At 32.0% G+C, this 13,328-nt stretch overlaps 1 protein-coding gene across 1 annotated transcript in view; it reads left to right on the top strand.

Moving 5' to 3' along the window:
- The first annotated feature begins 7,570 nt into the window (after positions 1–7,570).
- The window catches only part of LOC106878518 (solute carrier organic anion transporter family member 4C1), a 71,467-nt gene continuing 65,709 nt past the window's right edge, over positions 7,571–13,328 (top strand). The window contains exon 1 of the mRNA XM_014927745.3: positions 7,571–8,467. The gene's annotated coding sequence lies outside the window, so the exon portion shown is untranslated. The remainder of the gene's footprint in view (positions 8,468–13,328) is intronic.

The following is a 13,328-nucleotide window of genomic DNA, read 5'->3' as shown; positions in this document are numbered from 1 at the left end:
ATAGAAACCAATTAAGTTTTCTCACACATAAAACCATTACACATAAACCGCAAGCTAAGTGGTTAAAATAAAGGCGGGTCCATGCCAGTAATATCTCAACTAATATATATATATATATATATATATATATATATATATATATATATATATATATATATATATATAGATATATAGGGCAGGGAATCGTCAAATAGTAATAAAATTAATAATTAACAATTTTGCCGAGTAGCTCAGTATGAAAAAACCTTTATCGGTTGGAGAAGCAGGCTCCTGATAATCCCTATATATTTATATATATATATATATGTATGTATGTATGCATACGTATACATACATATATATATACATATATGTATACGTAGACATACATACGTAGACATACATATGCATATATATACATATATATACATATACGTATACATACATATACGTATACATACATACGCAGTCATGCACGAAGTAGACACCTTTAATTTTCAAAATATTTTATATAATATGCAAAGCGGACAACGAAATGGAATCGATAGGTAAGATTACATACTTTAGTATTTAGCTATCATTCTCTTCGCAGTTTTTAATTCAGAAACTCGTTTTAGTATTGAACTGATGAGCTTTGTGATTGTCTCTTGTAGAATTCCTGCCCACTTTTCACGCAACTATTGAAACAATTCATCTTTAGATTTAAGTTTCTGTCGAGTTTTCTGTATAGCTCTATCTAGTATGCACCAAAGATTTTCAAACCAAAAATGTTTTCTTCGGGTGAATATAAGATCAAAATTTAAAACTTTAGATTCCTCACAAAAATAGAACAAGTTGACACAAGCGGACATTTAAACTGCTCCTAGATGATTTATATTTTATGAGGCAAAAACATCTATATATATATGTGTGTGTGTGTGTGTGTGTGTGTGTGTGTGTGTGTGTGTGTGTGTGTGTGTGTGTGTGTGTGTGTGTGTGTGTGTGTGTGTGTGTGTGCAGAAACACGACAACCACGTACATTGAAGAGACGCCACGCAGCATAGGAGAGCGAATAGGTGAACATTGAAGGGAGCTCAAAGAGTCGAAAGGTTCGTCAGGGTTCTACCAACATGCTCAAGCAGAACTTAGAGACTCGATTAATAATATAGGGGTTAAGGTATTATCAACGCATAGAACTAACCCAGCACTTAGATTACAGAGACCACACACATAGTAATAGACAGACCGAACCTCAACTGAAAACACGAATAGAGCAATAACACCCATCAACACCACACCACGCAACACAACGACTAAAGACAGAAGGGAGACAAAAAGACACAGGTTCAATCTAAACCACACACAAGAGATAAATATGCACAAACCTATGAAAAATATAAGAAATCGAGATAAACAAGTAAACAAAAAATAAAACTATATAAAAGGCACTGAAATAAAAAAAAAAAGGAGCACTCCGTCGATTACGACGACGAGCGTTCCAGCTGATCCGATCAACGGAACAGCTTGCTCGTGAAATTAATATGCAAGTGGCTGAGCACTCCACAGCCACGTGCACACTTAACGTAGTTCTCAGGGAGATTCAGCGTGACACAGAGTGTAAGAGGGCTGGCCCTTTGAAATACAGGTACTACTCATTTTTGCCAACTGAGTGGAGTGGAGTAACGTGAAATAAAGTGTCTTGCTCAAGGATACAACGCGTCGCCGGGAATTGAATTAACGACCTTACAATCGTGAGTCGAATGCCCAAACCACTAAGCCACGCGCCTTCACGTTACAAACAACATAGTAAGCAAACCCAAATATACACACAAACACACATACACCAACTTCACAAACGGCCGTAATAATAACAATAGCATAAACAACAACCATAACGACGACAAAAATTACATGAACGAACTCACAAACACAAAAAAATACAAGAACAATATGAAAAGTGAGGGTCTAGAACAACAGCAGCAGCAGCAGAAGAGAAAACGTGAGGGGAGGGTCAAAGTACCACTAAGAACGACAAAGATAACGATAAAGGGCACGGGTATAAACAGCGTAGTGGTAAGCCCATATATACACATATAAGCACGTACGCGAAACACGTACGCACATACACACACACATACACACACACATACACACACACATGCGCACACACAGAGACACAGATGAAAACGCAGGCACAGGTAAGGATACACGTCACAGAAGGACAGAATGGAATAAGCGGAGCACGAAGGTACACGAGGACAGAAAATGTCGCTGAAGAGGTCACAGATGTGTGACGAAAGATTTCCGGACAGTAGACATAAGATAAAATAAGAACAATAATAAACGAGTGAAGAACGATTCGTTAAATCCGAAACCGGTACCTGTTTAATAGTGTTTTTTTTTTTAGGTGATTTTAAATGTCTTGCCCGCTTACGTTTTGGTATGCTGCTATATTTCATGTTGAGAACAATTTAGGTCTTAATAGACACAAGATGTGATCTATTTCTAGCACATTAATTGTCCACGTTAGTGGTCAACATTATTTAAAAATATATATATATATATATATATATATATATATATATATATATATATATATAGTGTAAACAGAATTAGCGGTTATAGTAACCGACTAAGGGATGAAATATTCGTATGTGCTGTCGGTTTCCGTTACCCGTGTTATCTCCTGGGCATTGGTGTGCAGGTACACTATGCACGTAGAGTGCAGGTAACAACAGGATAAACAAGTGTTTATCAAGAAACAAATACAAATAATCAGAAATTGGAGAAAACCTCAGATTAACACATCAATTGGACCACATTTATAGATTATTTTTTCATGCAAAGTGTTAGATAACAGATATGTGACGTCACCTGTTTGTATATATATATATGTATATATATATATATATATATATATATATATATATATATATATATATATATATATATATAAAGAAAATAAAGTTCTCTGGAAAAAATTCAGCAAACACCAGGATGTTTGCTGAATTGTTTTCTAGAGAACATTATCTTCTTTGTGGTTAGATCGTGGATGATCTCTTTCTACCATATCGGATGTCCACCTAGTGGTCATCCCTTCTTATACGCATGTAATACAATTTTTCTGAATTTTCAGGTTTTTTATATGCTAGGGCCACTGGTTTTAAATTGATGTTAATTAAATTAATATAATTTATCACCCTCAGTATATATATATATATATATATATATATATATATATATATATATATAGAGAGAGAGAGAGAGAGAGAGAGAGAGAGAGAGAGAGAGAGAGAGAGATAGAGAGGGAGAAACAGAGACAGTTTCCTCCTCTCTCTCTGTCTCTGTCTCTGTATCTCTCTCCCTCTCTCTAACGCGAACCATGAGCTACAGCTTTTAAGCAACCATCTTCATATTTTTGCAATACCACTTTCACTAGTGTTTGATTCTACGACTATCTCTAAATTTGGATCAAAACGTCTTAGCGACAATTCCGACGTTAAGATGTTTTTAATTTCTTCAAAAGGTTTTTAGGTATTTGTCCGACCAGTTCCACTTAACGTCTTTTTTTAACAAGTTATTCAGCGATGCTCTTAAATTATGCATATTTGGTATGACTGGTAGTAATTTGCGAGCCCCCAAAATGCTTGTAACGTTGTGATGTTTGTCGGGGGAGGCATATTTTTATTGCACACGCTTCTGACAGGCCTGGTCTGCGTCCATTTTCATCTGCCCTAGATATTTTATTCTTGACATGAAAGAGTTCGCACCTTTCCTCGCTGAGCTTAAAACCATAATCCTTCTTTTTTTTATGAAGAACTTTTTAATGTGCTCAGCAAGCTGACAACGAGATTTACTTTTTATGAGTATATCGTCAAGGTAGGCTATAACGAAATCAAAAATAAGATAAAGATAATCCGAACTTGAGAGCATAGTGTCCATAACTTGTTGGAAAATGCCTGGTGATACCTTTTTACCAAAAGGAAGTCCATTAAATTTATACAGTCCTTTATGGGTATTTATCGTTAATAATTCTGAACAATCTTCGACAGGCGTAGGAGTAGCTGTGTGGTAAGTAGCTTGCTTACCAACCACATGGTTCCGGGTTCAGTCCCACTGACCAAAGCCTTGTGAGTGGATTTGGTAGACGGAAACTGAAAGAAGCCCCTTTCCTTTCCTGAGCGTCCAATAACACTATCCATATCACGTCCTCACTTTGTTGTTTTTTGTTATTGTTTTTTTGAACCTATATATATATATATATATATATATGTTTGTGTGTCTGTGTTTGCCCCCCCCCCCCCAACATCGCTTGACAACTGGTGCTGGTGTGTTTACGTCCCCGTCACTTAGCGGTTCGGCAAAAGAGACCGATAGAATAAGTACTAGGCTTCCAAAGAATAAGTCCTGGGATCGATTTGCTCGACTAAAGGCGGTGCTCCAGCATGGCCGCAGTCAAATGACTGAAACAAGTAAAAGAGTAAAAGAGAGTAAAAGAGTAACTTGTACCTGCAGGTATGCTTCAGATAGGTTCACCTCCATTCAATTTCGTGAAATTTTTTTCCGGATTTGGTAACGGGTAATCAATTATATGGCATCAAACATTCATTTAACCCTGTAGAAAAATCAGCTCATACACAGATTTTATTTATTTATTTTTCTTAAAGTAAACTATTGAGGACGTCCATTTAACGTAATCAATTTTTAAATAACCCCAAGTTTTTCAAGTCTATCCAATTCTTCGTTGACTTGTTTCAACCCTGCGAAAAGTACGGTTCCTTTCGGTTTAAATACCGGTATAGCACTTGCTTTTACTTGAAACTCCGCTTTTATTTTGGTGCAAAGACCTAATTCATCAGAAAAAGAACTCCAGGAAAAATCTTTTTTAATTTCTTTTTTTTTTTTTAATTCCTCCAACGCCTTATTTGTACTGGCGGAAGAACCATTCACATTCTTACAAAAAAAAAAAAAACAAATTATGATGAGGTCTCATCAGTTGAATAATTCTATCCCATCTGTTCCAAATAAATCGGTCTTATTATTCAGCATAAAAGCTTTGGTTTTCAAAGTTTTCCCACGAAATGTAACATCACTTATCATTTCACCCTTAAAATGTAATTTTTTTTCCTGAAACACCACATGCAATTTTCGAAGATTCTTTTAATCTCGGTTTCCCGATTTTTCTCCATGTTAATTATCGTGATATCACTACCCAATTGTAATTATCGTGACATCACTGTCCAATTTTAACTTGATATTCACATTATTCATTTTTATGGAAACAAATTTTCTTTTCTGAGCCTCGTTTAAAATTTTTGCTGACAAATTTTTGGTTCAACCTATTTTTTTCTTTTGTTTCGTTCTACAATGTGAGCTTTTGTGTTAGATTTTTCCACATTCAAAAATATTTTAGATTTTTTAAAATATAAGCCTCCGCACCCATAACACGGATTTGTTTTTCTTTTTTTCTTTTCCGATACAGATCAACACATGACTATGAGAACAAACGTAAGAAAAAGAAAAGGAAATCAAAGGTTCAGAAGTGAGAATTGGGTGGAGTTGTTTGGGAAGAAAGGGAGGAAGGAAGAAGTTGAAGGTTGTCGTTTAGTCATAGTTACAAGTTAGTCGTTGACTACTTCACAGTAAATATCCATACATATTCGCGTACCCGTGCGCAGTGCCATGAATAGTAGTGTTTACAAATACAAATATTGAATGTTAAGGCCTGAAATTTGTGGGGGAGGATGATAATCGATTACATTGACCCCCCACCCCACCGCCCACAAGTGCTCAACTGGAATTTACTTTATGATTCCCGACAGGATGAAAGGTCAACCTTGGCAGAATTTGAACCCAGCGGCGGCGAGCTGGCAGAAACGTTAGCACGCCGGGCGAAATACTTATCGGTATTTCGTATGCTGTTACGTTCTGAGTTCAAATTCCGCCGAGGTCGACTTTGCCTTTCATCCTTTCGGGATCGATATATTAAGTACCAGTTACGCACTGGGGTCGATGTAATCGACTTAATCCGTTTGTCTGTCCCTTCTATGTTCAGCCCCTTGTTGGCAATAAAGAAATAAGAATTTGAACCCAGCACGTTCTTTTACTTGTTTCAGTCATTAGACTGCGGCCATGCTGGGACACTGCCTTGAATTTTTAGTCAAATGAATCGATCCCTGTACTTATTTTGGCGCTTTTTGGTTACCTCACACTCATTAAAAAATTGCCATTAAAAACTCGAGTTAATATGGCGACAAGAGATTGAATTAAAAGAAATAATTTTGATTCAATATTTCAACATATTGTTGACCTTTGACCTTCTCAATAGGCATGCTATGATCTGCTATAAAAATTTTATCAGATTCAAGACGTTTAAATTTTTTCAGTTCTCATGTTTAGTAAGTTTTCTTCTTTTTGTTTTATTAAACGGTTTTTATATAAACAAAATTCATTTTGCGGACTAACAGATGTCAGTCCACTTTTTAATGGGGGTGAGATAACCAGAAAGTACCCTTATTTTTTTGTTAAGTCTGATGATTATTCTGTTCGATCTCTGGGATAAGCAACTGAGATATAATAATAATAATAATAATAATAATAATAATAATAATAATAATAATAATAATAATAATAATAGGTTTACAGCAAATATCCTGCTTAATACTATTGATTTGCTTGTCAGTTGCTTGACCTTAGCCAATTGAGCATTTCCCTTAGTGGCTGACAATACGTGCATCTCTGATCATGAGCAGAAGTGGTGGGGGAGCATCATAGCCAATGTGTTGAGTGGAATTTGTTGGTGTTTGAATAATTCACCTTTGGAAACATGGGTGTTTTGCTCGACATCCTTAAACAAACCTTATTCAGGGACCTTTTGAGCGGGACGGGCTACTCGATCTGAAGAAAATTCTAACTGGGCCCCACCTGCGAGGTCATGCGCTGTTTATCTTGATATAAGATCACCATGTCGCGCACATATGATTGTGATGCATGTGCCTGGTGTACCCTTATCAGACGGGTAGTTATGATGGGTATAAGGGGCTTCGTATATTTTACCCCAGTGTCACTTTGATGGTATGCACTGCTCTCTCACTCAATAATAATAATAATAATAATAATAATAATAATAATAATAATAATGATAATAATAATAATAATAATAATCCTCTCTATTATAGGCACAAGGCTTGAAATTTTGGGGAGAGGGGACTGGTACTTATTTTATCGACTCCGAAAGGATGAAAGACAAAGTCGACCTCGGCGGATTTGCGCCCAGAACGTAGCGACGGGAGAAGTACGGCTTAGCATTTCGTCCAGCGTGCTAACGACTCTGCCAGCTCGCCGCCTTCGATATAATAATTTTTTTCTTCTACTCTAGGCACAAGGCCCGAAATTTTGGAGGGGTGGGGGGGCAGTCGATTAGATCGACCCCAGTACGCAACTGGTACTTAATTTATTGACCCCGAAAGGATGAAAGGCAAAGTCGACCTCGGCGGAATTTGAACTCAAAATACCGCTAAGCATTTCGAAATACCGAAATACAGACAGACGAAATACCGCTAAGCATGCCGCCCGGCGTGCTAACGTTTCTGACAGCAATAATGATAATATTCACTTGCGTTGTTGTTGCCTTGACGTATGGTTCTACGATGTTTATGCTTAAAACAGTCCCAGACTTTTGCAACGTGTTGCATATGTAGGTGCATGTTTTTATGTATATTATATTTAAAAAGCACGTATAACCTGAATAACTTGTCAGTACTAACAGACACTCCAGGTGACCTTCTTGACTTTTTAACCCGAGGATAAGAAAAATAAAATGTCACATTCATAGCTTCGGGCGGCTAATATAAAAGAAAAACTCAAATTCTCTCTCACTCTTTCTCTCTCCCCCTTCTCTCTCTCTTCCTCACAGGTAGTCACTCACGCGCACACCGGTACACACCTGTATGAGCAGAGCTAATATGGAAGTTGACCTGGTCACAGCCATATCAAGGCTTTTTCTCTTCCTTGTATAGAAATTACTCTATATAAACAACATTTTATCTAGAGAGTGAACAAACATCAATAACATTCTGAGAATGTAGACGGCAGATTTATTCACAAACGAATAGTTTATAGTCATTGGAAACCTAAGTTTTTAGTTCACAGGTTGATAAATTTCTGCTTTTTATGACACGCTTAGTTGATTATTATTCGTATTTATAAACTATTCTGAACATAAAAACATTTTAAATCCTTTTTTTATTTTAAAAACTAAAAAGGACTATCTCACCCGTTTTTTATACTCTACCAATATTTATTATATAAAATAGTATGAATCAGAGTCACTCTGCTTGTTTTGTTTGATTTTACAAAATAAGAAAGTAATTTTTAAACTTTTACACCATTTGGCATGAAATGCTAAATTTCTGTGATAAAACTAAACACCACCACAAGCAAAGAGAAATATCGACATGATACATATGTATATATACATATAAAAACGTAACGAGAAGTTACAAAGGAGGTAAGTCGTCCGATCTTATATATTTATCTCGATTTTGTTTTTTGCATAAAATATTTACATGTAGTAAGTAGCACCGGGGAAATTTCCAAGGATTAATTAACATTTTAAAAACCAAATAAGTTATAATTAGCATTAATTATATGACTTGGGCATATATAATGTGATATATATTAATTTTACTTAACATATTTATTTAATACGACTGACATACATACATATTCATCGACATTTCTATTGACATTTTATAAACATTGCTTTCAATTACGGTGATTACACACGAATCAGGAACGCAAGTGTGTATGAACGCGTGTGTGTTATCTAGATGCGTGTATATATATATATATATATATATATATATATATATATATATATATATATATATAATATACAAGAATAAGGGCCGGGAATCGTCAATTAATAATAGAATTAATAATTAACAATTTTGCCAAGTAGTTCAGTATGAAAAAACCTTTATCGGTAAAACCATTTATCATCATAAATATACAGGGATTAGCATTGAGCTGCTTCTCCAACAGTATGTTGGAGAAGCAACTCAATGCTAATCCCTGTATATTTATGATTATATATATATATATATATATATATATATATATATATATATATATATATATATATATATATGATTTATATATATATACATATATATAAAATATACGTATACATATACATGTATGCATATGTGTGTATGTATATATATACATATATACATATACAAATATAAATGTATGTATATAAGTATATATAAATATATATGTATATATACATATATATACGTACATATATATGTATATACATATATATACAAATATATATATACACATATACACATATATATACTTATCTATACAGACATATATATATATACATATATATATATATGCATACATACATACATACATACATACATATATATATATATATATATACACATATGTACTTAAATGCATACATATATATATATATATATTCATACATATATATATGCACACACACACACACACATATATATATATATATATACATATAAATATATATATACATATACACATAATACATACATATATATATACATACATATACATATATATATATATATATATATATATATATATATATATATATATATATATATATATATATATATACTATTGGCTAAACTGGCAATATGACCATCCCCAAGTACAACAATATATATATATATATATATATATATATATATATATATATATATATATATATATCGTTCCCTGGGTGGAATTGCACGAAAAATTGCACAGATGTGTAGAATGATACGGTGGTGATGCTGAGCTTTGTACTTTTTCACAGCTCCCATGATTACCGAGATAATCTACTATAACAATACTCTTGTGTTTGTGAATGAGAAAGGAAGGGGTGATAGATGAACAAGAAAGGAAGGGGTGATGTCATTTTTTGTAGTGTTTCAGTTATTTCTCTTTCAGTTGCAGATGGGTTTTTTTTTTTTTTTTTGGTTTTTAAGCCTTGTGTAATATTTCGCATTGAGGTTGAGCTATTTAATGTTTTTCGTTGTTTTTTGAGCTTTGAAAATTTAAAAGATCTTTGACCTATTTTTATTTTTTTTTATTTTTTATTTATTTCTTATGTTTGTTTTTGTTTTGCATCTTTGTTCGCTTAGTATTTGGGTTTATTTTTCATTTGGTTGCATCTTGGTTGGTTTTTTTTTGTTGGTCGGTTATTTTAAGCGTTTTGACAGAAAAAAAATTCATTCTAAAATTGTTTTTTAACGTAAGCGTGCCCAAACAAATCGAATGCTTACACAGAGCAGGTTTTACAGCCACAGCATCCAAACCAACCGGGTGAAACCGGGCTTATAAAAAGGTGTACAAAAAATGAGACAAGAACGCAAAACATGCAGACAGTTAAATGATACAAAAAAAAAGACAACAAAACATCCAGACAGATGATACAAAAAAAAAGGGGACAAGGAAAAACAAGGACGGGTTATTCGGAGTTTTCTTTCCTCAGTCGAGGTCCAGATTATCTTTGCAATTTCGGCTGGTTATACTCGAGATTGCTCCAATCTAGCCAGCCCCAAGGCAAAACTAAACTAAGAGCAGCGAATGTATACGAAAACAAGGACGGAAAAAACGGAGAAATGGGACACGAATACAAATGCAAATAACAGGACATTAACAACGGGTGCCTTTTGACTAAAGACGAATTTAATTAAGTTGGTGTACGTGGAAGTGAAGCCTTACGGCACTGACATAAGAATTGACAGGCATGGGGAGAAATATAGATGTTGCACGGTGGTAGTTGAAGGGCAGGATTCATGGCAGATGAACCGTAGACAGGAACTTTGCTTCGGGCTAGCTAGGAAGTTGGTCAGCAGCAAAAGGGACTTCTGGTAGGAGAAGAAAAAGAAAAGAATGTCGACAGTGAGTGTTAAACAAATTTGAATGAACTAAACAGAAATAATTGGTGATTTAAGCCCAGATGTACTTAGAGTAATAAACCTTTCATAAATGTATTCTCGCCTCCACTAGTTTGTTTGCATATAGCTTAACAAAGCTATATATATATATATATATGTGTGTGTGTGTGTGTGTGTGTGTGTGTGTATAAATCAAAATAAGCAACAAGGATATCCAGTGGTAATGCAGTACGATCGTTTCACGCAACTCCATGGAGTTCGGTGCAACGATCATACTGCATTACCGCTGGATATCCTTGTTGCTAATTTTCATTTTAATCACCTTATTTTGAAATTGTATGGATAACACCGTACTAAATTCTGGTGCCTAAACTTAAGTACCATATTCATTTGAATCTCTCTCTCTCTCTCTCTCTCTCTCTCTCTCTCTCTCTCTCTCTCTCTCTCTCTCTCTATATATATATATATATATATATATATATATATATATATATATATATATATATATATATATATATATATATATATCTGGATATATATATATATGCACATATATATGCATGTGTATATATGCATATATATATGCATATATATATATACATATATATATATACATATATATATGCATATATATACGCATATATATATATATATATATATATATATGTATATATATTTATATGTATATATGTATATATATATAGATATGTAATAATAATATTAGGGACAAAATCCAAAATTACAGGTAAAAAACTCAATTAAAATCAATTTATAAAAAATTAAAATTAAATTGAGCCTTATAGATAAAGTATATATAAAATATATAGTTTTAGGGAAAATAACCAATTTTCAAGAACTCATCGATGAAAATCCACTATCACATATAGAAAAATTAATAATTAAAAGCACAATAAATGAGTATAATATAAAGTAAAGTAAATATCATAAGATAAATATAATAAAAAGATTACACGTGTTTCATAACCAATTTTCAAATAGAAAAGAAATTTAAATCGATTAAAATCAATTGAAATTATCGAAAATAAATTCTATTCAAAAATATAGCTACTCGGCAGATCGTAAGTAGAACAATAATTAGATATATATCTCAACCAACAATAAGTACCAAATGAATTAATATGAAATACTTATTATATAAAGATAGCAAAATTATTTAAAAAATATCATAATATCAAAATAATAACCATTCAATAATCATCCCTTCATCCATTATAATAACATGTATATTATATACAAAAAACATCTTACATAAATTATCATTGTTTTAAATACAAGTTGAACGAAGTTTAAGTTTAAAATAATAATGAAGATAAAATTAGTACATATTTAACCGGTGTAATAGTTAAAGCTATACTATTTAAAGCTAAAGACGTTTATTTAATTATAATTAAAGATCAATTGAATAATAGAAAAATACAAGATTATTTATTTCTACAAACGTAATAATAAAAAATATGAATGAAAAAATTATGAATGGAAAAAATTATGAATGAAAAAATTAGGAAAGAAAAAATTATTAAGAATAAAAGGTTAAACTTTATATATATATACAAAGTTTTGATTTTAAAAAGACTTTAACGATATTATAAACTATAAAGATTAATAATTAATCAAATGATATTAATCAAAAATAATCGAAAATATATCAACACTATTCCAATCGAAGTTCTAATATTATGTTTAAATGAAACTATAACTTCTAAATAATTTAGTGTTAAATAAGTTATCTATTAAAATAAGTTATCTATTAAAATAGATATGTATATATATATATATATATATATATATATATATATATATATATATATATATATATATATATATATATATATATACATATGCATATATATATGTACATATATGCATATATATATATGTATATATATATATATGTATATGTATATATCTATATGTATATATATATGTATATATATACGTATATATATATGTATGTATATATATATGTACATTTATGTATGCATATATATATGTATATATATGTATATATATATATGTCTATATATATATATACGTATGTATATATAATAATTACAAATTAAAAGAGTAAAGGATTATCAATTTATTAATTAATAAATCAATTAACAATTAACAATTTTTACCAAGCCTATCGGTATGAAAGCACCATTATTGGTGGAGATAGTTTTCATTGTTTTTTCTTCTTGTTTTTGCCTTTGTGAGTTACAAGTGATGCTATCTGTGGGATTCTCTGCTTTTTTAGCTGCTATTTCTGAACTTCGGTATATGGTGAAGCAAATATTTGCTGATCCCTTAATTATATTTATAAATATATATGAGCTTTTAAATAAGTTCTCCACCAATAATGGTGCTTTCATACCGATGGGCTTGGTAAAAATTGTTAATTGTTAATTGATTTATTAATTTATA

This window comes from Octopus bimaculoides, chromosome 4, assembly GCF_046866305.1.
Source record: "Octopus bimaculoides isolate indiv1 chromosome 4, ASM4686630v1, whole genome shotgun sequence".
NCBI classification, from domain to species: Eukaryota; Metazoa; Mollusca; class Cephalopoda; order Octopoda; family Octopodidae; genus Octopus; species Octopus bimaculoides.
The sequence above is the reverse complement of the archived record's forward strand: the minus strand, read 5'-3'. Positions and strand labels throughout refer to the sequence as shown.